Source organism: Cervus canadensis, chromosome X (genome assembly GCF_019320065.1).
Source record: "Cervus canadensis isolate Bull #8, Minnesota chromosome X, ASM1932006v1, whole genome shotgun sequence".
In the NCBI taxonomy this organism is placed as follows: domain Eukaryota; kingdom Metazoa; phylum Chordata; class Mammalia; order Artiodactyla; family Cervidae; genus Cervus; species Cervus canadensis.
Window position 1 is genome coordinate 30,897,852 of NC_057419.1, and position 17,229 is coordinate 30,915,080.

The 17,229-nt window shown below is 36.1% G+C and overlaps 1 protein-coding gene across 5 annotated transcripts in view; it reads right to left on the reverse strand.

Annotated features, from left to right (window-relative positions):
- GPR174 (G protein-coupled receptor 174) overlaps positions 1 to 16,660 on the reverse strand; it is a 39,106-nt gene extending 22,446 nt beyond the window's left edge. For 4 of the 5 annotated variants that reach the window (XM_043459446.1, XM_043459447.1, XM_043459450.1 and 1 more), the window contains exons 1-2: positions 16,214 to 16,660; positions 1,880 to 1,972 (exon numbers count right to left, since the gene is read on the reverse strand). The gene's annotated coding sequence lies outside the window, so the exon portion shown is untranslated. The remainder of the gene's footprint in view (positions 1 to 1,879; positions 1,973 to 16,213) is intronic. The other variant, XM_043459451.1, reaches the window with a different exon arrangement.
- Between the last annotated feature and the right edge of the window lie 569 nt (positions 16,661 to 17,229).

Below are 17,229 nucleotides of genomic sequence, written 5' to 3' on the forward strand. Positions count from 1 at the left end.
GCTCTAATTCTTCCTTTTGAATTTAGTCACATTTAATTTATTTTTCTTGCCTAATTGATGTGGCTAGGACTTCTAATACTATGTTGAATAAAAGTGATGAGAATGGAATCCTCATCTTGTTCCTAATCTTAGAATAAAAGCTTTCAACATTGAATATGATTTTACTTGTGGGTTTGTCATATATGGTCTTCATTGTGTTGCATTGTCTTCCCTTTTTAACTATTTTGTTGAGATTTTAATCACAAATTATGTGGAATTTTTTTTTCAAATGACTCATATATCTATTGAGATGATCATATGATTTTTATCCTTCATTTTGTTAATGCGATGCATTGTATTGATTGAGTTATATGTGTTGAGACATCCCTAAATCTCTAGTATAAGTCCTACACAATTGTGGTATATAATCCTTTTAGTATATTATTGAATTAGATTCACCAATATTTTGTTGAGTTTTACATCTATGTTTATCAAGATATTTTCCTGTAGTCTTCTTTTCCTGTTGTATCCTTGTCTGGTTGTCATATCAGGGTAATGTTCAGTTCATTAAATACATTTGTAAGGATTTCTTCCTCTTCAAATTGTTGGAAAAGTTTAGCAAGGATATGTATTAAATCTTTTCATGCTTTGTAGAATTCATGATTAAAGGTATCTAATCTTAGACCTTTATTTGTTGGGAGATTTTTTTAAGTTTTTATTTTATGTTGAAGTATAGTTGATTAACAATGTCATGTTGATTTCATGTGTGCAGCACAGTGATTCTGTTATACATATACATGCAGCCATTCTTTTTCAAATTCTTTTCCCATTTAGTTTGTTATATATATTGAGCAGAGTTCCCTCTGCTATACAGTAGGTCTTTGTTGGTTATCCATTTTAATATAGCAGTGTAAAGTCCCTAACTAATCCTTCCTTTTTAGAGATTTTTTATTAATCTTTCAATATCCTTATTAGTGATATGTCTATATAGATTTTCTATTTTCTCATGATTCAGTCTTGAAAGATTATATTTTTTCTAGGAATTTACTATTTGTTCTCAGTTGTCCAATATTTTGACATATAATTTTTCATAGTAGTCTCTTACGGTACTTTGTTTTTCTGTGCCATCTGTTATAACTTCTTTTTCATATATTTTGAGTACTCTCTCTTTTTTCTTGATATGTCTAGCTTAAAGTTTGTCAATTTGGTTTATACTCATGGTATTTTAGAGTAAGCTTAAGTATTAGACGTTTTCACTTCTGATTGTTAGATATCTAGGCTGATTTTTCAGTAATACTCTTCTTTTAAGAATAGATATCAAGACAAAGAAGCCAATAGAAGCATACCAAACACCCCCACCATCTCCAAAATCTGTTCTTAGCCTAAGATTTATTGATTTTTTAAGCTTACCAATCAGTTAATAGATGCTTGCCTAGTATGTATGTGAGTCACCTATAGCTACTATAATCTTCCTTTCCAGCAAATGGCATACCCTTTCTCAACACACACATATTATCCTCTATTGTATGACTAGTGTGGCCAATGTGTGCTGAGTAATACTATATATACATATATATATGTGTGTGTGTGTGTGTGTATAGTCATATAATTTAAATTTATTCTTCCCTTTGTCTCAGATTCCAATATGACTCAATGAGACACTATTAATAAAAATAACATTCTACCAAATACTCCATAAACTGTGGCCTTTCATGTTCTATAAGATTACATTTATTGTCTGAGATAAATGTAATTTACCTGGTCATCACCTGGTAATCTGTCAAGTAGACCAGAAAATGTGGGACAGGTTCTTAGTGCCTTTCTAGGGCCCACAGAGTGGAAGCACGCTCTTTTAAGGATGATGAAAAAAGAAAAGTTAAGCTAATGTTTGGATACCTACTGTTTTCTCCAGTGCCATTAAAATTCTTTAATCAGAGCAATAGGGTCTCTTGAGGAAGCCATGGGGAATCCAGCTGCTTTAATTCATTCATGCCTGAAAGAACATAGAAGAACCATGGTCAAGAACAGTGGGAACAGCATTCCCACAGAAGGCTGGTAAATTTCAGAAAGTGGATGCTTAGAACCCAGAAATAGATTACTGTGGGCAAGTAAGAGCATGAAAAGAGTAACCTTAACCCTTAGTGATAGCAAAGTAGAGTGAGCAGGAATCCATTTACTACCATCTGACATCTCTTTTTGACTTAGTAGCTTTTTGAAAGGGTATAAGTGGATAGGGATGTCAGTGCTAGGTTCACAGTCCTTCCTTGGTCATAAGGAGCTCTTCATTTTGATGAGCTCCCTAGGAAAATCTCAACAACTTATAGTCAAACTCATAACACACTTGGAATGTAGAAACTGACTTTTCTCAGTTAGTGATTTTTCTGAGTTCTCGTGACCACAACTGTTTAATTAGTGAATACACATATAAGGAGACCAAGCTGGCTACTGGCTGTTAGCACAGCTGGTGCTAAGAAGGGAGATTAACTTGTATGCAAAACTACCTTATGTGTATCCTTGCAATGATTATAGTTGACTTCCTACGTGGGGTGATTTAGGGGCATCAAAAAACCAAACTCCACATCTGCTCCTCTCTGCTCCACTTTGCCCAGTGATCTCTTGCCCAGACTTGCCATTTTGCCTGAAATACACCATTATAGATTCAATCCTTTAGGACACTTTGTCTCCAACAATCTCCTATTAAAATAAAAATGCTACAAGGAGGATTTTCACATTAACCTATTAACTATAATCAATCAGATAAGCTAGTTTTCACCATAAAAGGTGAATTGGATGAAATACAAATATATATATATATATATATATATATATATATATATATATGTTTTACTTAGTAGAAGGAAAGTAAATTAATGCAGAGGCAGATAGCCTTATGTGGTGCGATATAGTAGGATTACCTGAGAAGCCAGATTGTATCAGAAGTTTTAGCAGAGATTTATACAATAAGGAGGAAAGAGCAGGAAAGACAAGAGGTAGGCAATAAACATAGCAGCTACCACCTAAACAAGTTTGATTCAAGCTAGTCTTTTCTCATCAGATTGCCAGTTCCTTCAGGAAGGGGATGCTTTCAAAGAGACTAGATACTAGAGTTCAAACACCAGGGTCAGTTGGGGAATCTCTCTCTCTCTCTTTCTCTCTCCCTCTCTTTCTCTCTTGCCCTCTTTCTCCCTTCTGTAAAGTGGGTATAATAAATAATGCCTGTCCCTGGGCTATACTATTAATATTACATGAGGTATCCCAAGTCAAAGTCAGGAAGAGTATGCTTGACACACAATAGATAGCCAATGCATGCTGCTTTTTCTTTTCTTCTTGCCTTTAAGACATAGTAATTAGGATGCTAGGCACACAGAAATTCCTCAATATAGGCTTTAAAATGACCTGATGAAGAAAATTAATAGTGTAGATAAAGTAGACTAAAGTTCTTTCTAAACTGCTTTGTCATTAAAAGAAGGTAACAATGTGAAAGAAATAGACATGAGAAGACAATGAGTAAGCTGAATACATTCTCAGATGCCCCAGAATCCACAGAAGTCTGTCATGGTGGCTACGAACCAAAGCCCAGATAGGAAGTTACAAAGTTATGATCTCTACTGGTACTTTGTTAGAATGTAAAACAAGAGCTATCCAAGTTCAACTATACCACCGAAGTGGGGCAGATATCTGAGGATAAACTATAGGGACAGAATTCAGTGACTGAGCAGCGTCCCAGATTAATCATAAACTCTACCAAGCAAATCCAGCTGGCTAGAAGTAGATTCTAAGATGGTAAATATTCTCAAGAACTATTTTTTTTAAGTCATTTAACTTATTGTATTTCATGAACAGGAGTTAGGCAAGGTATCAACAAGTGGATTTTTACTTTGGAGTCACTTCATTGATTACTTCTAAAAGAGCCATATACTACAGAAGTATTCTACTTTACTTGCTGGCTTTTTCAACTCCCAGAACAGGTTACTTAAGCTGAGAGAAAGCAGGATGTAGGGGAATGAACACTGGCCAGGCACTGGATTCCTAACTTCTAGTTTTGGCCATATCAGTAATTAGAAGTATAATCCTAGGAAAGTTCCTTCCATCTCTGGGACTCATCTTTTTTTTGTGTAAAATGAGAGACTGAATTATCCCTAAGGTTCTGATATTACAAGTCTAGTAGAAAATTGGATTTGGCAGATAGGCTCAATTCTAAATAAAAATTAGAAAAATATGAAGAAATTTTGTGTTCTTTCTTTCCAGTACTTCATCATCTCAAGTCTGATTAAGAGGCCTCATATCACAAGCCTACCTGCCTGAAATCCATATCCAATCCAAGATATACAATCTTAGGCAGACTTTCCTGATTTGCACAAACTTATTCCCATCGAGGGGCTTCCCTGGTGGCTCAATGATAAAGAATGCACCTGTCAATGTAAGATATGTGGGTTCAATTCCTGGATTGGGAAGATCCCTTGGAGAAGGAAATGACAACCCACTCCAGTATTCTTGCTTGGGAAACCCCACTGTCAGAGGAGGCTGGTGGGCTACAGTCTATGGGGTCACAAAGAATCGGACACGATTTAGCAACTAAACAACAACAAATTCCTGTTATGGAGTGCTCCTCATCAAAACATTTTGGGTCACTGTCTCTGCTTTTAAGCTGAGAAAATAAGATTTAAGCTAATGCCTTAATGACAGAGAACTAGAAGACATTATCCAAGACCTTCACATAAAGCTTGCAGACATTTTCCTGGCAGTTTATTATTAAATAATTCATGGAAATTATGGCAGACCCAAGCAAAAAGAGCGTGGTACCATAGGTGGAGAGTAAGGGAGAGGTTTTAACTAGACTGTTTTTTGTTTAGTAGCTATGTCTTGTCCAACTCTTTGTGCACCCATGGACAGTAGCCCACTAGGCTCCTCTCCTACACTGGCAGGCAGATTCTTAACCACTGAGCCAACAGGGAAGCCTGCTAATCAGGTTAGAGCCCTTATTTCCTACACTAACACATGTTCAGTAGCCTACACATAACTAATTCAACAATTTCAGACAGAAAATACTTATTGAGCACTTGGGGCAACATGCTGTTTACATCAATACACCCAAAGATGACATAATGATTCAATGAGCTTTATTATAATTTTTGAATTGCTGGCAGGCTGAGCATTTAAAATAAAGATTAGACTACTAATCTTTATTAAATCTGTATTAATAACCTAATAATCCCTATTGATGATTTAGCTATTACAAACAAGGTAACTGAGGGCTAGGGAAAGTAGGGGATTCTTCCTGAGTTACATAGCAAGTTAATAACTAAGCCAAGACTAGAGCTTAAGTTTTAATTAAAAATCCTTGTTTTTTTTAATGCACAACACATTTTTCCCAACTATGTATTCTCTAATATGTGTTTATCAACACATATTTCTCTTCATTTCATACAGTCCAGTCATTTGAATGAAAACTTTGTTTATATTATTAAGATTGCCAACTTACTAATGGTGAGTGTAAAAATCAGCAGAAATAAATATCTCTCATTTTTCTTTCTGCAATGACATGGAAACCAGCGATCTTTACTATGTGCAAAAACTCAACATCTAGCCTTTCCTCTTTCTCATCTCTCTCCCTACACCACCTCTCACACATACAGAAACACAGACACTCAGACATCCATTTCTGCTGACATACAAGACTGGAAGAAATAAACCAAAATGAGACAATTGTCCTTTTTTTCCTCTTTATCTCCTTTCTTGATGCTATAATTTGCTAAATTCTCAGTCTAAGAGAAAGGAATTAAGTGATGAGATGAGCAATACCATAAAGTAAATCAAGTCACCATGCTAGATGTCACTGAAGATAAAAAGAAAGGAGACACGGTCTCTTTCCTCAAAAGCTTGTAGACTGGTAGCAGTGACATGATAAACAAAACAAGAGAAATGAGTAAAATCAAACACTAAATTGAGCAATTCAAATGTCAAGCTATGTAAAATCTTCCATATATTTAGGGTACAAACCCACAATAGTTTTTAGTATGGTTAGGCCATTCCATAAGGTATTCCTCTACATCCGTGCCTCTATTTCTGATATCACAAGTAAGTAAGTGTTAGTTGCTCAGTTGTGCCCAACTCTGTGACCCCATGGACTGCAGCCCTCCAGGCTCTTCCGTCCATGGGATTTTCCAGGCAAGGATACTGGAATGGGTTGCCCTTTCCTTATCCAGGGGATCTTCCCAACCCCGGGATCAAACCTGGGTCTCCTGCACTGCAGGCAGATTCTTTACTAACTGAGCTACAAGGGAAGTCCAAGGCATTTCTAAAAGCAGTGATTTTACTAAGCCATAAAACTCATACAGTAAGTCCCCTACATATGAATCTTCAAGTTGTGAACTTTCAAAGATGCAAACATGTGTTCCAACAACATCAGGCATGAGTGAAATTGCGGTCTGCCCTCCATCTTCTATTGCTGAAGATCCTTCAGCTTTGTCATCTTCCACCTTCTCTCCCTCCTCCAGTCAGTAACTCTTCTTACCTGTTCTCTTGATAGCAGCCCCTGTATGACAGTTACTGTACTGCCCTACTGTACTTTCCAAGGTACAGTATTGTAAGATTGAAAATGTCTTCTCTATCTTTTGTGTTTGTTTTTTATGTAATTTGTGGGAAAAATATTATAAACCTATTACATTAAAGTAATATATAGCTAGCTGATTCTGTTAGTTGGATGCCTAGTTTAACTTGTTGGATGTATGAACAAATTGGACTTACGAATGTGCTCTCAGAAAATAACTCGTTTGTATATAGGGACTTACTACACTTCTCTTTCTCATTTATTCTGCTGTAATGTGTATAGCTATTATCCTTATTATAAGCATTTCAAACTGCAAACTTGACCAAATGTAATGCTCTCATGCTGAAGGAAATCTGTCAGATGAAAGACAGGTGCAACCTAATTTTCCCAGTGTGATTTCAATTCAAGCACACATGGCATTTTTACAAATTGTGTAGAGGAACTCTGACCAAAGGAATTCAAAGTATCTATTAAGCATTAGTGTGATGATTCATACCCTATAGAAAGAGGTACCCTTAATCACACTGCTTTTACAGACAGAGAAACTGAAAATGGGAAATCTTGCTGCCTTATTCAGGTTATATCCCAAACCAGTCCCAAAGGAGCACATCTTGAAGCTCATGTCTGTAACTGGTGCCTGCTGAAAGTATGATTTAGAGTTCTAAATCAGTTGTAGATGTCTCAAGTTCTTTCTTTTGTTTCTTCTTGGATAAAGAAACATAGACATGGGTGGGGGATGAGGGGCAGGTGAGTCAGATATTATACCACTGAGCTTCAAAACTTATGTATGTTAGATTACAACTAATTCTTTCTGTAATATAGCCATAGATTGTGCTCTAAATCTGGAACATACATCCTGTAACACCAAAGCCTTGGTCTTAAGGGAAAAAATGATTCACTAATACAAATATAGCTCTACTTTCTCTTCTGATGGTTCGTGCGTGTATGCATAGTTGCTCTAGTCATGACTGACTCTTTGCAACCCTATGGATGTACCCTGCCAGACCCATCTGTCCATGGGATTCTCCAGGCAAGAATACTGGAGTGGGTTGCCATTTCCTTCTCCAGGGGATTTTTTCCCCTAGGAAAGACTCAGACACACAGGAATGGCCTAACCAGGCTAAAATACTTTTTGTGTCACATCAGCTTAAATGTAAATGTGGATAGTGATTCTCTGTTTCATGCAAAACATGTCATGAAGCAATGTATTTTCTAAATATGTTTTGTATATTCAGGTTTAGTATGTGCTATTTTATCTCCCTCAAGTAAATAAGCCCCATGAGGGCAGAAGATTTATCTTATGTGACTCGTATTATTATCCATACTACACTGAAAAATTAGTCATCACACCATCTAGATTGGTTAAAGAGAATTAAAGTACTTCATCTATACTTTTTATGATATCTTTTTTAAATCCATTTTTATTTCTCATTTTATGTGTTCTACTCTCTTATTTCCTAGTTTACTCAGCCCAAAACATAAAAGGACAACCTATTTTGAAATTGGTAAAACTTGACTCCTTCTGTTATAAACTCTGTTGATTTCAAATGGAAAGGGTCAAAATAGTGTGATGTGACTTTATCATATAGAGACAACCTAGTGTAATGGAAAAGGCTTTGACAACCAACAGAACTGGGTTTGAAATTTGAACAAGACAGTTGTAAAACTTTGAGTAAGTTATTTAATTTCTTTCACATTGCTTTTCCCCATCTATATGATGGGGGGAATAATAAAGTTATTCTTAAGAAGTAAGAGTTATTGTCCAATGCTTTGTGCACATCATAAATGCACAATAAATAATAATCATTTTTATTTTTGATAGTAGAGGACTCAAAACCAATGTTAGGGCTTGTAGTATATAGGCTTAAAAATTGGTTAATCCATGAATCAGTTCTAATGAGATGGATAAAACTGGAGCCCATTATACAGAGTGAAGTAAGCCAGAAAGATAAAGACCATTACAGTATACTAACACATATATATGGAATTTAGAAAGATGATAATGATAACCCTATATGCAAAACAGAAAAAGAGACACAGATGTACAGAACAGACTTTTGGACTCTGTGGGAGAAGGAGAGGGTGGGATGTTTCAAGAGAACAGCATCGAAACATGTATATTATCTAGGGTGAAATAGATCACCAGCCCAGGTTGGATGCATGAGACAAGTGCTCAGGCCTGGTGCACTGGGAAGACCCAGAGGGATCAGGCGGAGAGGGAGGTGGGAGGGGGAATCGGGATGGGGAATACATGTAAATCCATGGCTGATTCATGTCAATGTATGGCAAAAAACCACTACAATATTGTAAAGTAATTAGTCTCCAACTAATAATACAAATAAGTGGGAAAAAATTGGTTAATCCTAGGCTATAGATAGCTTATTAATTATTTAGTAGTTTTCTCTGGAGTCATTGCTAGGAAGATACATGATTTTGAATAGGGCATTAGTTCTTTGGGGAGAAAACAGCTCAAGGTTAGCCTGAATTTGATGTTGACCCTTAGACCACAGAGTTCACAGCTTGAGCTTTTCAGAGGATTTTGGAACCACTAAATGTATATCTAAACTCATAAATCATATTGGAAAATTCTAGTTATTTTTCCTTTCTTATAAAAACTAGACTGGTCTCCCAGAATTTTAATAATAGAAGAAAGTGAAAGACTCAGAATTTTTCATGAGGATAATGAAATCAATATGCTTAAGAGTGAGATTGAGCAAATCAAAATTAATTTATATTCCAAAATTAATTTTTCAAATCTAAAAAAGGGTAATGTGAAATTAAAATCTTATTTTGAAAATGCACTATTAGACAATCCATCTTTTTTTAATAAAAATGTCAAAATTTCATGGGAAAAGGTAATAAATTGATTATGATTACATAAGAGTATTGTCCATTCTTTGGCCCAATGTGACAAGAGGGTTAATGCATGAATTCATTACTAGATTAGAGTTAAAATTTCCAAGGCAGTATCATAAGTCTTTGGAGATGAGTTTACTAAGATAATTCACCTTTCATTTTAATTTCATATCAAAATATTTGCTTCAAGTTCACAAATGTGTGACTAAATGAAAAGGCTGGGGGAAAGACTGCATCTCTATCCAATGTATTAAAGCATCCTGCATATTGGAGATCATACTGCATTTGAATAGGAGCCAGCATGATTAACCATAATGCCATATTTTCCAGACTTGTTTAGCATAAGTTTTTAGTCTGGCTCCATATGTTTTTTCCCAAGTCCCAGTCAAGGAGCAACTTATAACCCAGGTTAATCAACCTTAGCATCTCTTCCTTATTGAATGATGTCACAGGGATTTTCAATTTACTGATTCCCAGAGGTCAAACAGCTTTAAATTTCCTCAGTGATTTTTTTTCCCCATAGAAAAGATTCAGACACACAGGTGACATTTCTTAATGTTCAATTATCACAACCGTAATTTTGAATCAAGATGCTTATTAACAAGTTCAGTTCAGTCGCTCAGTCATGTCCGACTCTTTGAGACCCCATGAATCGCAGCACACCAGGTCTCCCTGTCCATCACCAGCTCCCGGAGTTTATTCAAACTCATGTCCATCGAGTCGGTGGTGCCATCCAGCCATCTCATCCTCTGTCGTCCCCTTCTCCTCCTGCCCTCAATCCCTCCCAGCATCAGGGTCTTTTCCAAATGAGTCAACTCTTCGCATGAGGTGGCCAAATATTGGAGTTTCAGCTTCAGCATCAGTCTTCCAATGAACACCCGGGACTAATCTCCTTTAGGATGGACTGGTTGGATCCCCTTGCAGTCCAAGGGACTCTCAAGAGTCTTCTCCAACACCACAGTTCAAAAGCATCAATTCTTCAGCGCTCAGCTTTCTTCACAGTCCAACTCTCACATCATACGTGACTACTGAAAAAGCCATAGCCTTGACTAGATGGACCTTTGTTGGTTTTTTATATGCTATCTAGTTTGGTCATAACTTTTCTTCCAAGGAGTAAGCGTCTTTTAATTTCATGGTTGCAATCACCATCTACAGTGATTTTGGAGCCCAAAGTAATTCTATGTAAAATATATTCCAGGCCATCCTCTGTGAATTCTGAGAAACAGCACTCTTGTCTCTGCTTATTGCAAAATGTATTTACAGTGTTTTGCTTAACCAAATTTCATGGTCCAAAATTGAATAAAGTTTACACTATTTTCTGTGACCAAAATGATCTTCCAGCAAATGGTCAGAGAAAAGCTGAGCAACTCAAAATACAGAGGATGATCACACACTCTGGATAACTCAGCCCCAAAAATCTACTTTCCTTAATTAACCTGGATTGGTTATCTAGATGGATAGTTTCACAGTATGTCATATTCCTATTGTGCTTCAGCTAGGTAGAGCATCAACAGAGTGAATTTATCATATCCATTGATGGGAAATTAAAACAATTCATTTTTTAATCCTGGTAAGATTTGGAAGTCATAGACTTTCAGAGGGAAAGACATGATGTCTTGACATGGACTGTGCTTGATTTTGATAATCAAACCAGTTATTTCTATCATCAGTGGCTCTTCCAAAGAGAGGTTAATGCTAGGTCAAGTGACTGAAATTTCCCTTGTTATATAGAATTAGTTTTATGAAGTATTAAAAATTAGTACTACCTAGTTTTAAGCCTAGCATTCTTAGAAAAAGAGGTCTACTTGTACTTTTAGAGTTAAAAATATATTAAGATGAAAGGAAAAATGAGTAAGCAACAACAAAATAAGAAAAAAATCAGATGCCAATCAAAATTCGATCAAACAAGATAGAAACAGATGTTATTAATATTATTATTATGGAAATATGGAGAAAATGACAAATATATCTTTAGAATATTAAGTTAGTAAAATTCTTGTTTATACAAATTAATAAGGAGCAGGATAATATAGATTTAAAAATCCCCTCTGCACATCCTTACCACCCAAGAAAAAAAATAGAAATAATAATTTCTAAATTATTTTTATACTTACAAATTTAACTAACCAAGTATATTGGACAAAAACAGTAAGAGAACAACAACATTGTGTCTGCTAAAGAAAAGTTTGTTTATTGGACCCAAGTTATGCTCTTCCTTTATCAACATTAACTGAATTATTTGGATAATTATTTAACTTTCCACTGTGAGAGGCATGTATAAGCATCAAGATACCTAACTTTGTCATATCATTGTGTTTAAAGATAACACCAGTTTTTTTGTTTCAGATTCTTTACAAGAATGCCTAGTAAATATCCTTGATTCACTAATATCACAATATATTAGTGTCAAGTTGCCAAGAATGTTCATTAGTTTCAACAACTTCATTTTCCAAGAAGAAAAGAGAGAAAGAGATTTTCAACTCGTTATAGTAAATTTAGAACACAAATTGTTTCTGTAGTTTGGAGCCACTGTCTTACTCACCTTTATAATCAAGATGGTTTAATTATATCCATTGATGTGACCTTAATTACAAATATCAAGAAAACATGTCCTTTTGCAGTTTTGAAATTGAATTTTTTTTAAAAAATGAAACAAATTGGATAAGTAATAAATCAGTCCATACTGTGCATGTCATTCGTTTTCCAGCATAACATTGGGCAGACACTTCAAAGTAGAGTAGCCACTCAGAATAACAAATTTTTAAAAATCCAATACATAGGTCACTTTGTGTCATTTAAAAAAGATTTAATACTCCAAATAGTAAATCAAAACCACTACTGTTATCCTATAAATAACTTGGAAGAATTATTTTATAATATAAAACATATCATTAGCTTTTAAGAAATATCTGGTACCATCTTGTTAGCTTATGAGAAATACATGAATCTGATCTGCCAAGAAAAGCTGAAAGGAATTTTTGCTAAATAATTATAAATATAACAATATTAAAACATTTCTTCTACTGCTAATAATATGGACAAAATCTTGTCATTGTTGCCTATAAATAGTATTTATTGTAATGAGTAAAAGCTCTTGGAAGAAACAAATATATTGTCAATTAAGGAAGGAATTTAGGGACTTTTGACTTGGTGGCAGATATTTGCATACATTTTAGGTACCTAATAAAACAGTAATCATGCTGTCTGAGATACAACTGAGCCTGAATGGGCAGCCTTAGTTTATGCTCTGAATATAAGTCCTGCTTCTAGGTGACATTTACTGATCATGGCCAATGATTTAAACTTTGGTTTCCTTACTAGGTAATCAGTTAGTGAAGTTCTTGAAAGTGAAATGTTGGCTGTTCAGTCCTGTCCAGCTCTTTGCTACCTCATGGACTGTAGCCTGTCAGGCTCCTCTGTCCATGGAGTACTCCAGGCAAGAATACTGGAGTGGGTTGTCATGCCTACCGTCAAGGGATCTTCCTGACCCAGGGATCAAACCAGGGTCTCCTGCATTGCAGGCAGATTCTTTACCATCTGAGTCACCAAGGTGCATACCCAAATCTCCAGAGTCTATACAGATGATTTTAGTTAAGATTATGCACGTCTGATTATTTCTCAAGAAGTTTATCTGCATCTAGCTAATGCCGCTGTTGCTGTAAATAAAGTAATGTCTGTGAAGTACACTTTCTACTCCTAATCATCTTTCAATGACTATACCAAGAGAGCCCACTTTAATATTCAAATCTCAGATTATCACCCTCTTATACAATAAACATTAGTTATAGCCAAGCCATTAACAATTGCGTCCTCTTTGGGATTCACATACTAACAATTATTATAATATTTAGCTTCCTCACACTTTATCCTAAGCCCCATATACCTGTTTTTGCCTGGCGGATACCCTGTAATCTTGATTTTCTTCTCAGATTTGGAATCTCCTAGACCTTGGGGCTTCCTTAGTACTCTCTCATGCCTTTAGCTTGGCCAAATTTATGCCCTGGCACTCAATATAGCACAAAAGCATTCAGTCCATGGCCAGGTCTGTGGCAGTGTTATATCACGGCACTTAGGGTATATCAATTTGCATTTTGAATTTTTTTTTTCACTTAGCACAGTAGGAAACAGTGGTAAACCCCAGCAAATTAAGGTTTGCTACATTATCAGGGCCCTTGGGAGAAGCCTCAATTGTGACCCCAGTATTGAGAGTCCATGAGTGATTTCAAAGTGACATCTTTTTAACATCTCTCAATGAAAAATGAATGTGTCTGTTAATCTTCAAGCCTTGATAGGCAGTAAAATGAAATGAGCACTGGACAAAGTGTCACAAGACCTAGAATCCAGCATTTTCTGTTACAAACTCACAGTGATACTTAACCCATTCACTTCAACTATTCGGGCCTCAGCTTTTCCAATTGTAAAATGCAAACTGACAATCTATGTCACTTCTCAAAGCATAAAGCAGTCTTGATGTTCAGCACTGATCCTGTGAATGACAAGATTCAAGTATGCCTCTAATAATTTCATATTCTCTGACTAGGGTTCTGGTGATTTATTCTTGGGACCTATGGCATAAGAGGAGGCCTTTGGAGATGTCACTTTAATGAGCAAGGGAAATAAGACTGTCTATGGTCACTCTTCCAGGATTAAGTAAAGGGTCAGAAGAAGAATTTAAATTCTCTTCTCAGTTTTAGGCATCTGATTGGTGCCAAAAAGTGTCTATTAGAGAAAGACAAAAAGCATGCTTGTTTCTCCTTTTAATTTCAGCTATCTAGTGCAAGGAGATCAAACTAGTTAATCCTAAAGGAAATCAGTCCTGAATATTCGTTGGAAGGACTGATGCTGAAGCTGAAGCTCCAATACTTTGGCCACCTGATACGAGGAACTGACTCATTAGTAAAGACCCTGATGCTTGAAAAGATTGAAGGCAGGAGGAGAAGGGGACGACAAAGGATGAGATGGTTAGATGGTATCACCAACTCAATGGGCATGCATTTGAGCAAGCTCCGAAAGTTGGTGATGGACAGGGGAGCCTGGGATGCTGCAGTCCATGGGGTTGCCAAGAGTTGGACACAACTAAGCAACTGAACTGAACTGAACCTAGTATTAAGGGGGATAATTGAGCTCATTCATTCCTAAGAATCCCTAGGTGGAAATTCAGTGAACTTTTTGGAAGAATTGATGACCCTCATGTGTTTATTCACCTTTACAGTATTCTGTACTATATTATGCTGGCCCCAACAGAATAGATACACTAGATGGTTCCTGTCTCACAGAAATGTTACTGTAAACATTAGCAAGTCAGAGTAGTATTACATGTGTTCACAAGTGCAAAGAAAATTTTTGTAATTAAAAAATTTTCTCCCTCTGGCACAGACTTCTTGGAGGATGGCATTTATGTATTCCAAATATTCACTAGTATAGAATCTTTCCCTGGGCTAAAAAACTTAAATCCCATCTATAAGATTGGTGTTTTTGCCACCATATCTGAGATTTACAGCAGCTAAAACATTCAGAAATATATACCCCTTGCTGAATGACACAAACCTTTCTAACAAATACATGTAGCTTTGCTAGTTGAATAAAATTTTAACTTGTTTCTTCCTTGGAAATATTATAGCATTATAATATGAAGTGCTTGCATACCACTATCAACAGCAGAGAAGGGAGAAGGAAAATCATTTGGAATTTAATCTTGGGTCTTGTTGCACCATAAAAATCTATCATTTCCTTTCTTTTAATCTTGGGATGCAGTTTCTAGTGGTTACATGCTATTGATAGGCTCATCACTTAAAATTTGAGTGTGAGTGTGTTAGTTGCTCAGTCGTGTCCAACTCTTTGTGACCCAATGGATTGGGGCCCGCCAGGCTCCTCCATCCGTGGGATTTTCCAGGCAAGAATACTGGTTTGGGTTGCTCTTCCCTTCTCCAAGGGATCTTCCCAACCCAGGGACTTTGAAATTTTGAAGGTAACTTCATTAATATTTTCTCTTTGAGCACAAAAGAAAGACAACATGCAAACCAGAAAACAATTTCAGTTACATTTTGTCAAAATATGTTGTCAATTTTAAATGTATAACAATGTGAATTTAATTCAAAATTATTTTATCCGTTGTTGACTTTATAAATATACCAATTATTTATTCTGATAGACACAGCTTATCTATGAGCAACTGTGTCTGTTATCTTTCTTATTTCCGCTGTCATTAGAAACATGTTTTTTTCTTACTGAAATGTCTTGTTTGAGAGATAATTCTCTATAGCCAACAGTTATTATAATTTAAATGATAATTTAGAGTGAAAATATGTAACTTATACAAGCTAATAGGAACACACATTCATGTTGGTAAGGGTCCTCTTGTTTTCTTAATTATAGCTCATTTTGAAAATGACACAGATTTAATATTTTGGCAGATAAAAATATCATTCCCAAAGAGTTATAGCAAAGAGTAGATAAAAACAGTCCTCTGCATTCATATAAGCAACTCTACTTAATACAGAGTTGATTAAATCATGAATGTTCATAAGGCTATTTTTATTCAATATCAACTGATGGAAACACGTTATGAAAAACCTCTCTATGGCAAACTTATATTTCTCCAAGTTCAAAGATTCTTCCTCCCTCCCACCTCAGGTAGTCAACTGTACAATTATTTTTGTTGTGCAAATACCAAGGAAATGACATGCAAGGATTGTCCAGGTTTACTACATCCATGCCACCCTTAAATCTGACAGTTTACCCAGAATCTGGTGTGAAGAGATCAGTTGAAGACATCAAAGATGAAAGGCACAGATAACAGCTAATATGCACTTAAAAACTGGAGCTTACCGTTTCAACTTCTTTCTGTTTTCTCCAGAGATATCCAAATAATTCATGTGAGAGCCACTCCAACACAGATGCTACTGATCTGTGCATCAATTTAAGCTCTTTGTTCTGAAAAAAACTAAATCCAATCTCTCTTCACTACAAATCCCCACCAAAAAAAGAAGAAAGAAAGACACAAGAGAAAGAAAGGAGGGAAAGTGGTTGGAAGGAAAGAGTAAAAAGAAAACAAAATAAAAGAAAGCCAAAAGAAAAATGAAAAAAGCAAGAGAAAAAAGAAAAATAATTATCTGCATTGCCTAACCACTATCATATTGAAAAACATGATAGTGAGATGTCAGAGTGAAATATGCAAGCCACTCTGAACACCGAACATTTCCGTTTTCCACGGGCAGCTTGAACTAACAGTTGTGCATGTTCTCTCTCTCTCTCTCTCTCTCTCTCTCTCTCCCTCTGATTAATGATGCAAGGCTAACACTATGGGCTGCACATACAGTCTGCAAAGCTTCACACTTAACAAAGAAATTCTCATTTCTATTTATAGGACCACAGTACATTGGCTTTCAGTCTTGTGGTTGCACTCAGCTTTGAGTGTGTGGTAATACACAGCCTATATGTGAATGCAGCCTCTTTCTGAAACTAGGTTTCCTTTGGTCTCATGCAAAGATAGTGGATCACTGTAATCTTTACTGTTATCTTTTCTCACAGACCCTCAATACTGTGTTCAAGTACCAAAATGGACAGCCCTGTCTAAGGATGTCCCTTCAGTTCACTTCAGTTGCTCAGTCGTGTCTGACTCTTTGCGACCCCATGAACTGCACCGCACCAGGCCTCCCTGTACATAACCAACTCCCAGAGTCCACCCAAACTCATGTCCATTGTGTCGGTGATTCCATCCAACCATCTCATCCTCTGTCATCCCCTTTTCCTCCTGCCCTCAATGTTTCCCAGGATCAGGGTCTTTTTAAATGAATCAGCTCTCCTCATCAGGTGGCCAATGTATTGGGATTTCAGGTTCAACA